At 53.2% G+C, this 9773-nt stretch overlaps 1 long non-coding RNA gene across 1 annotated transcript; it reads left to right on the forward strand.

The window, feature by feature from the left end:
* The first annotated feature begins 3890 nt into the window (after window positions 1-3890).
* On the forward strand, window positions 3891-9473 carry LOC107121374. The gene is made up of 3 exons (XR_001482860.1): window positions 3891-3963; window positions 6414-6470; window positions 9404-9473. It is a non-coding gene; the product is annotated as an uncharacterized LOC107121374 (long non-coding RNA).
* The last annotated feature ends 300 nt before the right edge of the window (window positions 9474-9773 follow it).

The raw sequence follows: 9773 nt of genomic DNA on the forward strand, positions 1-9773 counted from the left end.
CCCTGTGTGAGGCAGTATGCTGGACTAGAAGGACTGCTTGTCTGATCCGGCAGGGCTCTTGTGATGTTCTTATGAAGGCCTCGGCCTCTCTGCCCTGTGGCTGGCCCTCCAGAGGAACTGGCTGGCCCACGTGTGAGGCAGGATGCTGGACTGGAGGGACCACTGGTCTGATCCAGCAGGGCTCTTCTGAGGTTCTTATGAAGGCCTCGGCCTCTATGCCCTTATGTTGGCTGTCCAGAGGAACTGGTTGGCCACTGTGTGAGGCAGGATGCTGGACTAGATGGACCCCTGGTCCGATCCATCAGGGCTCTTCTGATGTTCTTATCAGGGAAAGGCCTCGGCCTTTATGCCCTGTTGTTGGGCCTACAGAGGAACTGGCTGGCCCCTGTGTGAGATGGGATGCTGGACTGGATGGACCACTGGTCTGAATCCAGCAGAGCTCTTGTAATGTTCTTCCGTTGTCGTGTTGGTGCTGGTCAATGTTGAGTTCCCTCTCCCTGTCTCTGCAGTGACGGGAAGGGTGGGGGGGACGGGACATGAATCCCCCCACCGAGGAATGTCTTCAGCGCCAGACCTATCAAGCTGGTCAAAGAAGTGCCACCCAGCTTGGCATTCAGCCAGCAGAGCCTCCCCGCTTTTTGCAGGGACCAATTATTCCTTCGTTGCTTTAGAGGTTTGTCTCTGAGTAGCTACCGGGGCCAGGATCCTGTTCTGTCAGTGTGTGGAGCCTGACTCGTTTTATGCCTGTCATCTTCCGTCGCCACATCCTGAGACTTCCAGCAGTCTCTTTCTGGCACTTTTTGGAAAAAAATCCTGGAATTCCTGCCTCCTAACATCAACAGAAGGGGGCCCCCTTACCCAGGCTACCCCAGTCTTGTCGGCCCCCGTTAGCTTCTGGGTGGGAGACCGCCAAGTCTTGGGCTGCCGGTTTGGTGTAGTGGTTAGGAGCGCGGACTCTGACCTGGGAGAACCGGGTTTGATTCCCCCCTCCTCCGTATTCAGCTGCTGGTGTGACCTTGGGTCAGTCACAAGTTCTTTCAGAGCTGTTCTCTCAAGGGCAGTCCTCAAGAGAGCTCTCTCAGCTCCACCTCCCTCACAGGGTGTCTGTTGTGGGGAGGGGGAGGGAAAGGAGATTGTGAGCCGCTCTGAGACTCCTTCAGGTAGTGTAGGGCGGGGTATAAATCCAGTCTCCCCTTCTCCTGTTTGGTGTAGTGGTTAAGTTCACGGACTGTAATCTGGCAGAACTGGGTTTGATTCCCCACTCCCCCACTTGAACCTGGTTGGATGACCTTGGGCAAGCCGTAGTTCTGATAAGAGCTGTCTGGAAAAGGTCAGTTTCTGTCAGAGCTCTCTCAGCCCCACCGACCTCCCAGGGTGTCTGTTGTGGGGAGGGGAAGGGAAAGGGGTTTGTAAGCCGCTCTGAGTCACCTTTGGGTAGTGAAGGGCGGGGTATAAATGCAATCTCCTCTTCTTCTGCTACACAGAGGCAGGCCAGTGACAAACCACCTCTATTCGCCTCTTGCCTTGAAAACCCCACGGCGTCACCTTACATCAGCTGTGACTTGACGGCGTTTTGCACATGCTCAACATCCAGGGAAAACTTGCAGACAGTGTTCCCTCCAAGCGGAGTTAGGGTGAGCGGCACACAGTCTTTCAGCCTTCGGCTCACACATTTGTCTTAGCCCAGGAAGGATGGCTCCAGAGCCAGCTAATTGATGCAGCAGCCAAACCCTACTTTACACAACTTTAATGCCTGCCGCTCGCCAAGTAGGAGTTTTGCTCACCAAGACGTCCACCGCTTAGAGGGAGCGTTGCTTGCAGACGAGGACGGAGACGTCCCCAGCGAGCACCCGCCCTGTATTCCTAGCCCCACCTTTCCCTCCCTCCCACGACCCGCGTCCCGATTTCTTTCCCAGCCTGCCGCAGCGCTGGAGGGTAGCGTGACGCCCAGTCCCTCACGCCGGTTCTGAAGCTGACGGGTCGGCCTGAGACGGCACCAGGTCCGAGACTAAGCAAGCTCTGAAGCTGCCCCTTCCCACTGCCTCCCCCCCCCCCGTCCCCTCCTCACACCTCGCCCCCGCACCTCCTCCTCCTCCTGAAATTCGTGCCAACCGCTCCCGCCAAGGAGCCCAAGAAGGAGGCGCCTAATGAGTGTACGTGAGGAGCTGATGTTGTGCGAAGAGTCGCGCCGCCGGCAGCTGTCGTCTCTGTGAGCGCTCAGTGTGGGGTGGGAGGGCTCGGGGGGGGGCCTCTCGTCTTCCTGTTTCCCCCAGGTTTACTGCTAGGAACGTTGGTGAGAATAAAGGGGGGGAAAGGCAGGTGACAGCCAATGTTCCCTCTAAGCTGTGGAGTCTTGTGAGCAAAAATTCTACTTTGTGAGCTACTGGCATTAAAGTTGTGAGCAAGCGATTTGGCTACTGCATAAATTAGTTTGTTCTGGAGCCCTCCCTTCCAGAACGGAGCCACAAATGTGTGAGCTGGAGGCTAAAAAACTGTGAGCTAGCTCACTCTAACTCAGCTTAGAGGGAACACTGGTGACGGCACTGATCCACAGTGCAATTTGAAAATAGGAGCTGCCTCCTATCTGTTAAAGCCAACTGAACTAACAACACAGGGTGCTACCTTTTGAGTTCCACAGACCTGGTCATATTTTTTTGGGGGGGGCAGGCTTTAAGGCCTGGTAGACTATTTTTTTCCTCCCCCCATCTCCTTCCCGTTTTTAATTGACATCCAGAGTTCCGGAGGACTCAAAAGCCTGCCCGTGGCGTTTTTGGGGCTTCGCTGGTGCTAGTTAAAGGTATTCCTGTGCTTTAAAAAAATTGATAAGAGTTGAGTTTCTGTGCAGGTTGTTTTTTTTGGGGGGGAGGAGTGGGATTTGACGAAGAAGAAGAGTTGGTTTTATACCCCACCCTTCACTACCCAAAGGCGTCTCAGAGTGGCTTACCATCTCCTTTCCCTTCCCCTCCCCACGACAGACACCCTGTGAGGGAGGTGGGGCTGAGAGAGCTCTCTCGAGGACTACTTCTGAGAGAACAGCTCTGAGAGAACTTGTGACTGACCCGAGGTCACCCAGCTGGCTTCGTGTGGGGAGTCAACCCCGACTCTCCAGATTAGAGTCCTGCCGCTCTTAATCGCTACAACAAACTGGCTGCTGCTAGGAGTGGCTTTGGACATATTTATTCTTTTTTTCTTCTTTTTTTTTGGTATTTTTTTGTTTTTGTGTGTGTGCACACGAATGTGCATGCACCCGGAAGTCATGGTGACCTCTGGTGACTGACCCCTACTGGGGTCCTGGAGGATATACAGAGAGGTGGCTGAATAAAGCCTGCCCCCGCCTCCCGATGGCTGGTATTCCTTGGAGGTCTCCCGTCCAAGCACTTGCAAGAGTCGACCCTGCTTGGCTTCCGAGATCTGATGAGATCGGGCTTGCCCAGGCTATCTGGGTCAGGGCATATTTATTTATTCTTTATTCCCTTTCTACCCCTCGGTTCTTCCCAGCAGGGACTCAGATCGGCCTCCGTCATTCTCCCATCCTCCATTTTAATCCAAAACAACGACAGCCCTGTGAGTTGGAGGAATGGCCCACGGTGACCCTGCCAGCTTCCATGGCGGCGCCGGGGTTTCGAACCGGGGACTCCCGAGATCCTCGTCCAACACTCTTAACCACTGCCCCACACTGGCTCTCCTTGGCGTCTCCTTGGCCCACTTTTCTGCAGCGACTGCAGGGATACCAGCTGTGTCTCTCCAGGGCGCGGCTGGACTGTGGCAGCGGAGAAGTCCCGTGGCATCTTGAAAGATGCGTCACAAGTGTCCGAGGCTCCAGAGTCAGCTGATCTCTCGTATGTGTCACGGTCCTCCTATAATTCATTTTTGCTTTCCTTCCCAGCCCGAGGGGAGCATTCTGAAAGATCGTTTCAAGAGCCTGCAGAAACGCAATCTCATAGAACCCCGGGAGCGTGCCAAGTAAGTGGAGGGGGGGTTCCCCAAACTCCCGAGGGCGGCGGTAAGAACCCTCACACACACACACCTCAGTTGAAACTGGAGTCGTGCGCGGCGCCTTTTGCGCAAGGAGTCTGCCCACTGTGTCTCTGCATGAGTCACTGACCAGGCCCAGAGCCCCATTAGCGGCTCTAGATGCACAGTGGACAACCCACTTGTAAGGGCAGGTAGTTTTTGCTGCCTCTCTGTAACTGGGAGAGTGTTTGGTCCGGATCAGAAGCACGGCGAAATTGCCTGCCTTCCAGCAGAAGCCGGCGGGATGGAGACAGGACCGGCACAGTGACTAAGAGGCAAGCAGGCAGCCTCGTTGGGTCAAAAATGCAGGACCGTGGGAGACTTCTTAATAATTTTCTCACAATGCATAGTCTAATACTTCTCAAAAGTCTGTGTGTTTGTGGAGAGGGGGTCCCCTAAGACTGGCAGGCTATCCCTAGAAGAAAACCGTGTAAACAGCAGCGTGTTCATTGCAGGCCTCTCTGTGTGTAAGGCAGGACAGCTAAATAAAAGACCCCAAAGTGCCCAATTTCCCTGGCCCCCGCCCTGATTCACACACGAGTGTTCTCGCTCAGTGGCCCACATGTGTGAATGAGAAGATCAGGCATCACAGAGAACCTGCAAAATAACCTCACCCAGGGCTATTTTTGGGCAGGAACGCACAGGAACGGAGTTCCGGCTGGCTCCTGAGTTGGCCACGCCCAGCAGGAACTCATTAGCATAACAGGCCACACCCAACAGCAGGAAGTCATTAGGATTGGCTCCATTAGGGGTGTGTGGCCTAACATGCAAAGGAGTTCCTGCTACAAAAAAAGGCCCTGGGTTTTGACAACAAACAAGGTGAACAGAATAACAAGCAAAAGGTGGGTGTGGCTGGACGAGCACACTTCTGGTAACATGGGGGTGTGGCCTATAATGCCAATGAGCTGTTCTGTCAGGGGTGTGGCCCAATAGGCTAATGAGTTCCTGGTGTTGGGTGTGGCCTATTATGCTAATGAGTTCCTGCTGGGCTTATCTACAAAAAGAGCTTGACCTCACCGCTTAAACATCCCAGTGCGTTTGTTTAAAAACAGAGTTGTTCACACGCCAGACTGTGAGACGGCAGCTTCTGTAGTTATGTTTATTGGTTTTCATACATACATACTCACTAGTTCATTTATATACATACATCTTAGAGTCATCTATCCATTTTCTAACCGTTTATACATCCCCGACCATCGTTTTGCAAAAATTTCTTCATTTTCCCCCCTGTAACATTAAACTCAATTTATCCATTTCAGCTACTCCCATCAGTTTCTCTGTTATTTCATCTTGTTTGGGGATATTATCTTGCTTCCAGTATTTCGCCCATTGTATCCTAGCTGTAGATATTATATATAACAAGGGGCGGGACCCGCGATACTCGCGGGGGGAGGGAGGGACCTCCACAGAGGAGGAAGCAGGAGGAGGAGGTAAGTTCCCCCCATCCCGCTGGTTCCTACCTGTCTCCTCCACTCCCCCCCGCTCGATCTCCCCTCCTCCCTTCCCCCCCCAGCTCGAAGTGAGGCCCCTCGTGCCTTGCTGCTCTCTCCCCCCCCTCCCCAAGCGGCGGCGGCGAGGGAGGTCACTTTTGGGGGGATTTAAGTATCCCCCCCAATATTTTTTTCAGGTTTTTAGATTTTTGTGCACACCTGGGGACTGCCCCAAGTGTGCACAAAAATCTCCCTCCCCCCCAGGTGCCCCTGATGCGCGGATTTAGGTATCCGCACGCAGGGGGCACCTTTCGCTATTAGATATATAGATATTAAGTATTTTTCATTATAGTTAAGGTGTTCTGGAAGTATGTTAAGTAAAAATATTTCTGGCATTAAATCAAGTTTCACTTTAACCACTTCCTGTATTATTTTCTGAATAGGTATCCCAATTTTTTTGTATTTTTGTACATCGCCACCACATATGATAAAATGTTCCAACAACTTGTTTTGCATTTCCAACAAATGCTGGAGCAAGACAGCAGCTCCTGTAGATTGAGAACCACACAATCTCCATGAGAAGTGTAATAAAAAGCCCGGTAGCACCTTTAAGACTAACAAACAGCGTAAGCTTTTGAGAAACACAGCTCTCTTCGTCAGAGACATCTGACGAAGAGAGCTGTGTTTCTCGAAAGCTTGCACCACAATAAAGTTTGTTAGTCTTAAAGGCGCTACCGGGCTTTTTACTATTTTGCAGCAACAGGCTAACATGGCTTAAACTCCTCTGGATCTATGACCACGAGAAGTGCGTCTGTGTCTGGGCCTGGGAGTGGAGACGACTCTCCCGCCAACGCTGGCTGCCCCCTTGTTCAGCCATGCTCGGTCGCGGGTGGCGCGTTTGTCGTCATTTTCTCGGGGAGGGTCGTGTGTCCGCCGGCTGAGCCCCTGAAGCTCTCTCTTCTCCGCCAGGTTCAAGAGGAAATACCGCGTGAAATACGTCGAAAAGCGGGCCTTCCGGGCGATCACGTAAGTGGGGTTCTCGGTTCACCCCATGGGGGTGAAATGTGGGTGGAGAATCGTGGAGCTATCTGTGTCATCCCCCCCCCCCGATAGATGGCTTCTCTGATCCTGTTCTGGGCATAGCCAGCCCCAGTGCTGTGGACCCAAGGGCTCATGTTGATAGGCATAGAAACAGAGAGCTGGGAGGGGGGCACCCCAAGGGTCATCTAGTCCAGCCCCCTGCACAATGCAGGAAATTCACCGCTACCTCCCCCCATGACCCCCTGCTCTGTGCCCAGGGACCTGGCGACTTACGTGACATCAGTTCTGTCACCGGCTGTCTCGCTTTTCCCATCCCCCTCTGTCCTCAGAGCTTATGTGGTTTTTAAAAAGAAAGGGTATACTTGGGTCTGATGTCAGAGGTGTGTATGCAGACGGGTGGTGTCAGAAGCCTAGATTTGCACCCGGGGCAAAGGGAAGGGATGGAGTGGGCTGCCTTTCAGCTACAAGTGGCGGTCGGGGGCAAGGCTCCCTCCAAGCAGTGCAGTCCTGTGTGCAAAAGTTCTCCTTTGTGAGCTGCTGGCATTAAAGTTGCGAGGGAGCGATTTGGCTGCTGCACAGATTAGTTTGACCTGGAGCCATCTCCTCCCTGAGCTCCAGACAAAAATGTGTGAGCTGGAGGCTAAAAAACTGTGAGCTGACTCACGCTAACTCAGCTTAGAGGGAACACTGGGGGTGGGGTTGTTCTGCTGGCTAATGCTCCCCAAGTGATAAAGCAAATTCTTGCCTGTAGAAGAAACTAGCCCATCAGAGGCAGGTTGTAGCCAGTGTTCCCTCTAAGCTGAGTTAGTGTGAGCTACCTCACAGCTTTTTAGCCTCCGGCTCACACATTTTTGCCTTAGCTCAGGAAGGATGGCTCCAGAGCACACTAATTAATGCAGGAGCCAAATCGCTCGCTCACAACTTTAATGCAAGTAGCTCACAAAGTAGAATTTTTGCTCATAAGACTCCACGGCTTAGAGGGAGCATTGGTTGTAGCCCAGCCCGTTTTGTTGGGGCATTTTTCATACAGGAAGCATTTAGAAGTGGTATCTCCCCCCCCCCTTTTAAGTAGCACCATCATTCTGCAACAGGGGTCCTCAATAAGGTTCCCTCTAAGCTGTGGAGTCCTGTGAGCAAAAATTCTACTTTGTGAGCTACTTGCATTAAAGTTGTGAGCGAGCGATTTGGCTCCTGCATTAATTAGTGTGCTCTGGAGCCCTCCTTCCTGAGCTAAGGCAAAAATGTGTGAGCCGGAGGCTAAAAAGCTGTGAGGTAGCTCACACTAACTCAGCTTAGAGGGAACACTGGCTCAACCTTTTTGAGCCTGCAGGCATCTTGGAATGTGTGGTGGATATAGCCTCACAATGGCTGCCGCAGAAGGCAGAGCCAGCCACACAATGGCTGCCACAGCTTGCCTTCAGGTCCCTCAGTGAAGATCCTTGTGCTGTGACGGCAGCTGCCGCTGAAGCAACGTCTTTGATAACGGCCAATCAGAGGCCTGGCTGGGCAAAAGCCCCACCAGGCTCCTCCCACTTTCTAAAATCACCCGGCGGGCACCGAGTTGGGGACCCTTGTCTGACCGCCTCATTACCCTGCTTGTGTCAGTCCTGCCTGAAACTTGGGTCAGGATCCCTCTGAGAGCAAAGGTGACAGTCCCCTCCCTCCCTATCTCGAAGGCAGAGAAAGAACGGCTCACAAGGAGGGGACGGCCAGCTTGTGACGAGAAAGAAAAACGCTTCCCAGTTTGGTGTCGTGGTTAGGAGCGCGGACTCTAATCCGGGAGAACCGGGTTTGATTCCCCCACTCCTCCACGTGCAGCTGCTGGTGTGACCTTGGGTCAGTCACGAGTTCTCTCAGAGCTGTTCTCTCAAGGGCAATCCTCGAGAGAGCTCTCTCAGCCCCACCTACCTCACTGGGTGTCTGTTGCGGTGGAGGGGGAGGGAAAGGAGTTTGTAAGCCACTCTGAGACTCCTTCAGGTAGTGAAGGGCGGAGTGTAAATCCAATCTCTTCTCCCCTCCACACGCGGCTGCTGGTTTGACCTTGGGTCAATCATAAGTTCTCTCAGAGCTGTTCTCTCAGGAGCAATCCTCAAGAGAGCTCCCTCAGCCCCGCCTGCCTCACTCAGGTGTCTGTTGTGGGGAAGGGAAAGGAGTTTGTAAGCTGCTCTGAGAATCCTTCGGGTAGTGGAGGGTAAAAAGTAAAGGTAAAGGTGTCCCTTGCTCGAAAGCCAGTCGAGTCCGACTCTAGGGTTGCGGTGCTCCTCTCCGTTTCAAAGCCGAAGAGCCAGCACTGTCCGAAGACGTTTCCGTGGTCATGTGGCCGGCATGACTAAACACCAAGGCGCACGTAACGCTGTTCCCTTCCCACCGAAGTGGTACCTATTTGTCTACTTGCAGTTTCTTGCTTTCGAACGGCTAGGTTGGCAGGAGTTGGAACTAGAGACGGGAGCTCACTCCGTCATGCGGCACACTTGGGTCTCGAACTGCTGAATTACCGACCTTCCACAGCCTGCAGTTCAGTGTCTTAACCACTTGAGGCACCGCAGCTCCTGGAGGATAGTGGGGTATAAACCCAATCTCTTCTTCCCGCACTCGATAGTCCCGGGCTACTGAGCTTTAGGGTGGCTGACGGCCGCCCCAGAACTTCTTTGGGAGCTGAATTAGAACTCAGGCTCCTGGCAGCTGCGAGCCTCCCTGCCAGGCCGGGCCGGGACAGACGTGGCCCACGGTCTCTTGCTGGTACTCTACTTCCTGGGCCACGTCTGCTCTCCCCTCCCCCAAGGAACAGCTCACAGGTGCGGAGCTCATCGTCGAGATGGCCCTCTTGCAGCCATTCAGAGTTCCTTTCGGTCTGGACCGGCTCACCCACGTTGACCACTGTTTTCTCTCTCCCCACCCCCCACCCCCCCATCTTGCAGGTTATAGAGGACGGATCACACCACGACATTCCGGGGACACCTCTACCGCTTTTCTGTTTCATTAAAAAAACAAAACAACCCATAAGCCTTCCTTCCTTCCATGCAGTCTCCATCAGTGTTTCCTCTAAGCTGAGTTGGTGTGAGCTAGCTCACAGTTTTTTAGCCTCCAGCTCACAGATTTTCGCTCTAGCTCAGGAAGGAGGGCCTCAAAGCAAACTAATTTATGCAGCAACCAAGCAGCTCACTCACAACTTTAATGCCCGTAGCCAGTGTTCCCTCTAAGCTGAATCAGTGTGAGCTAGCTCACAGTTTTTTAGCCTCCGGCTCACACATTTCTGTCTTAGCTCAGGAAGGAGGGATCCAGAGAAGA

The sequence above is a fragment of the Gekko japonicus genome, unplaced genomic scaffold, assembly GCF_001447785.1.
Source record: "Gekko japonicus isolate JY-2015 unplaced genomic scaffold, Gekko_japonicus_V1.1 scaffold2321, whole genome shotgun sequence".
In the NCBI taxonomy this organism is placed as follows: Eukaryota; Metazoa; Chordata; class Lepidosauria; order Squamata; family Gekkonidae; genus Gekko; species Gekko japonicus.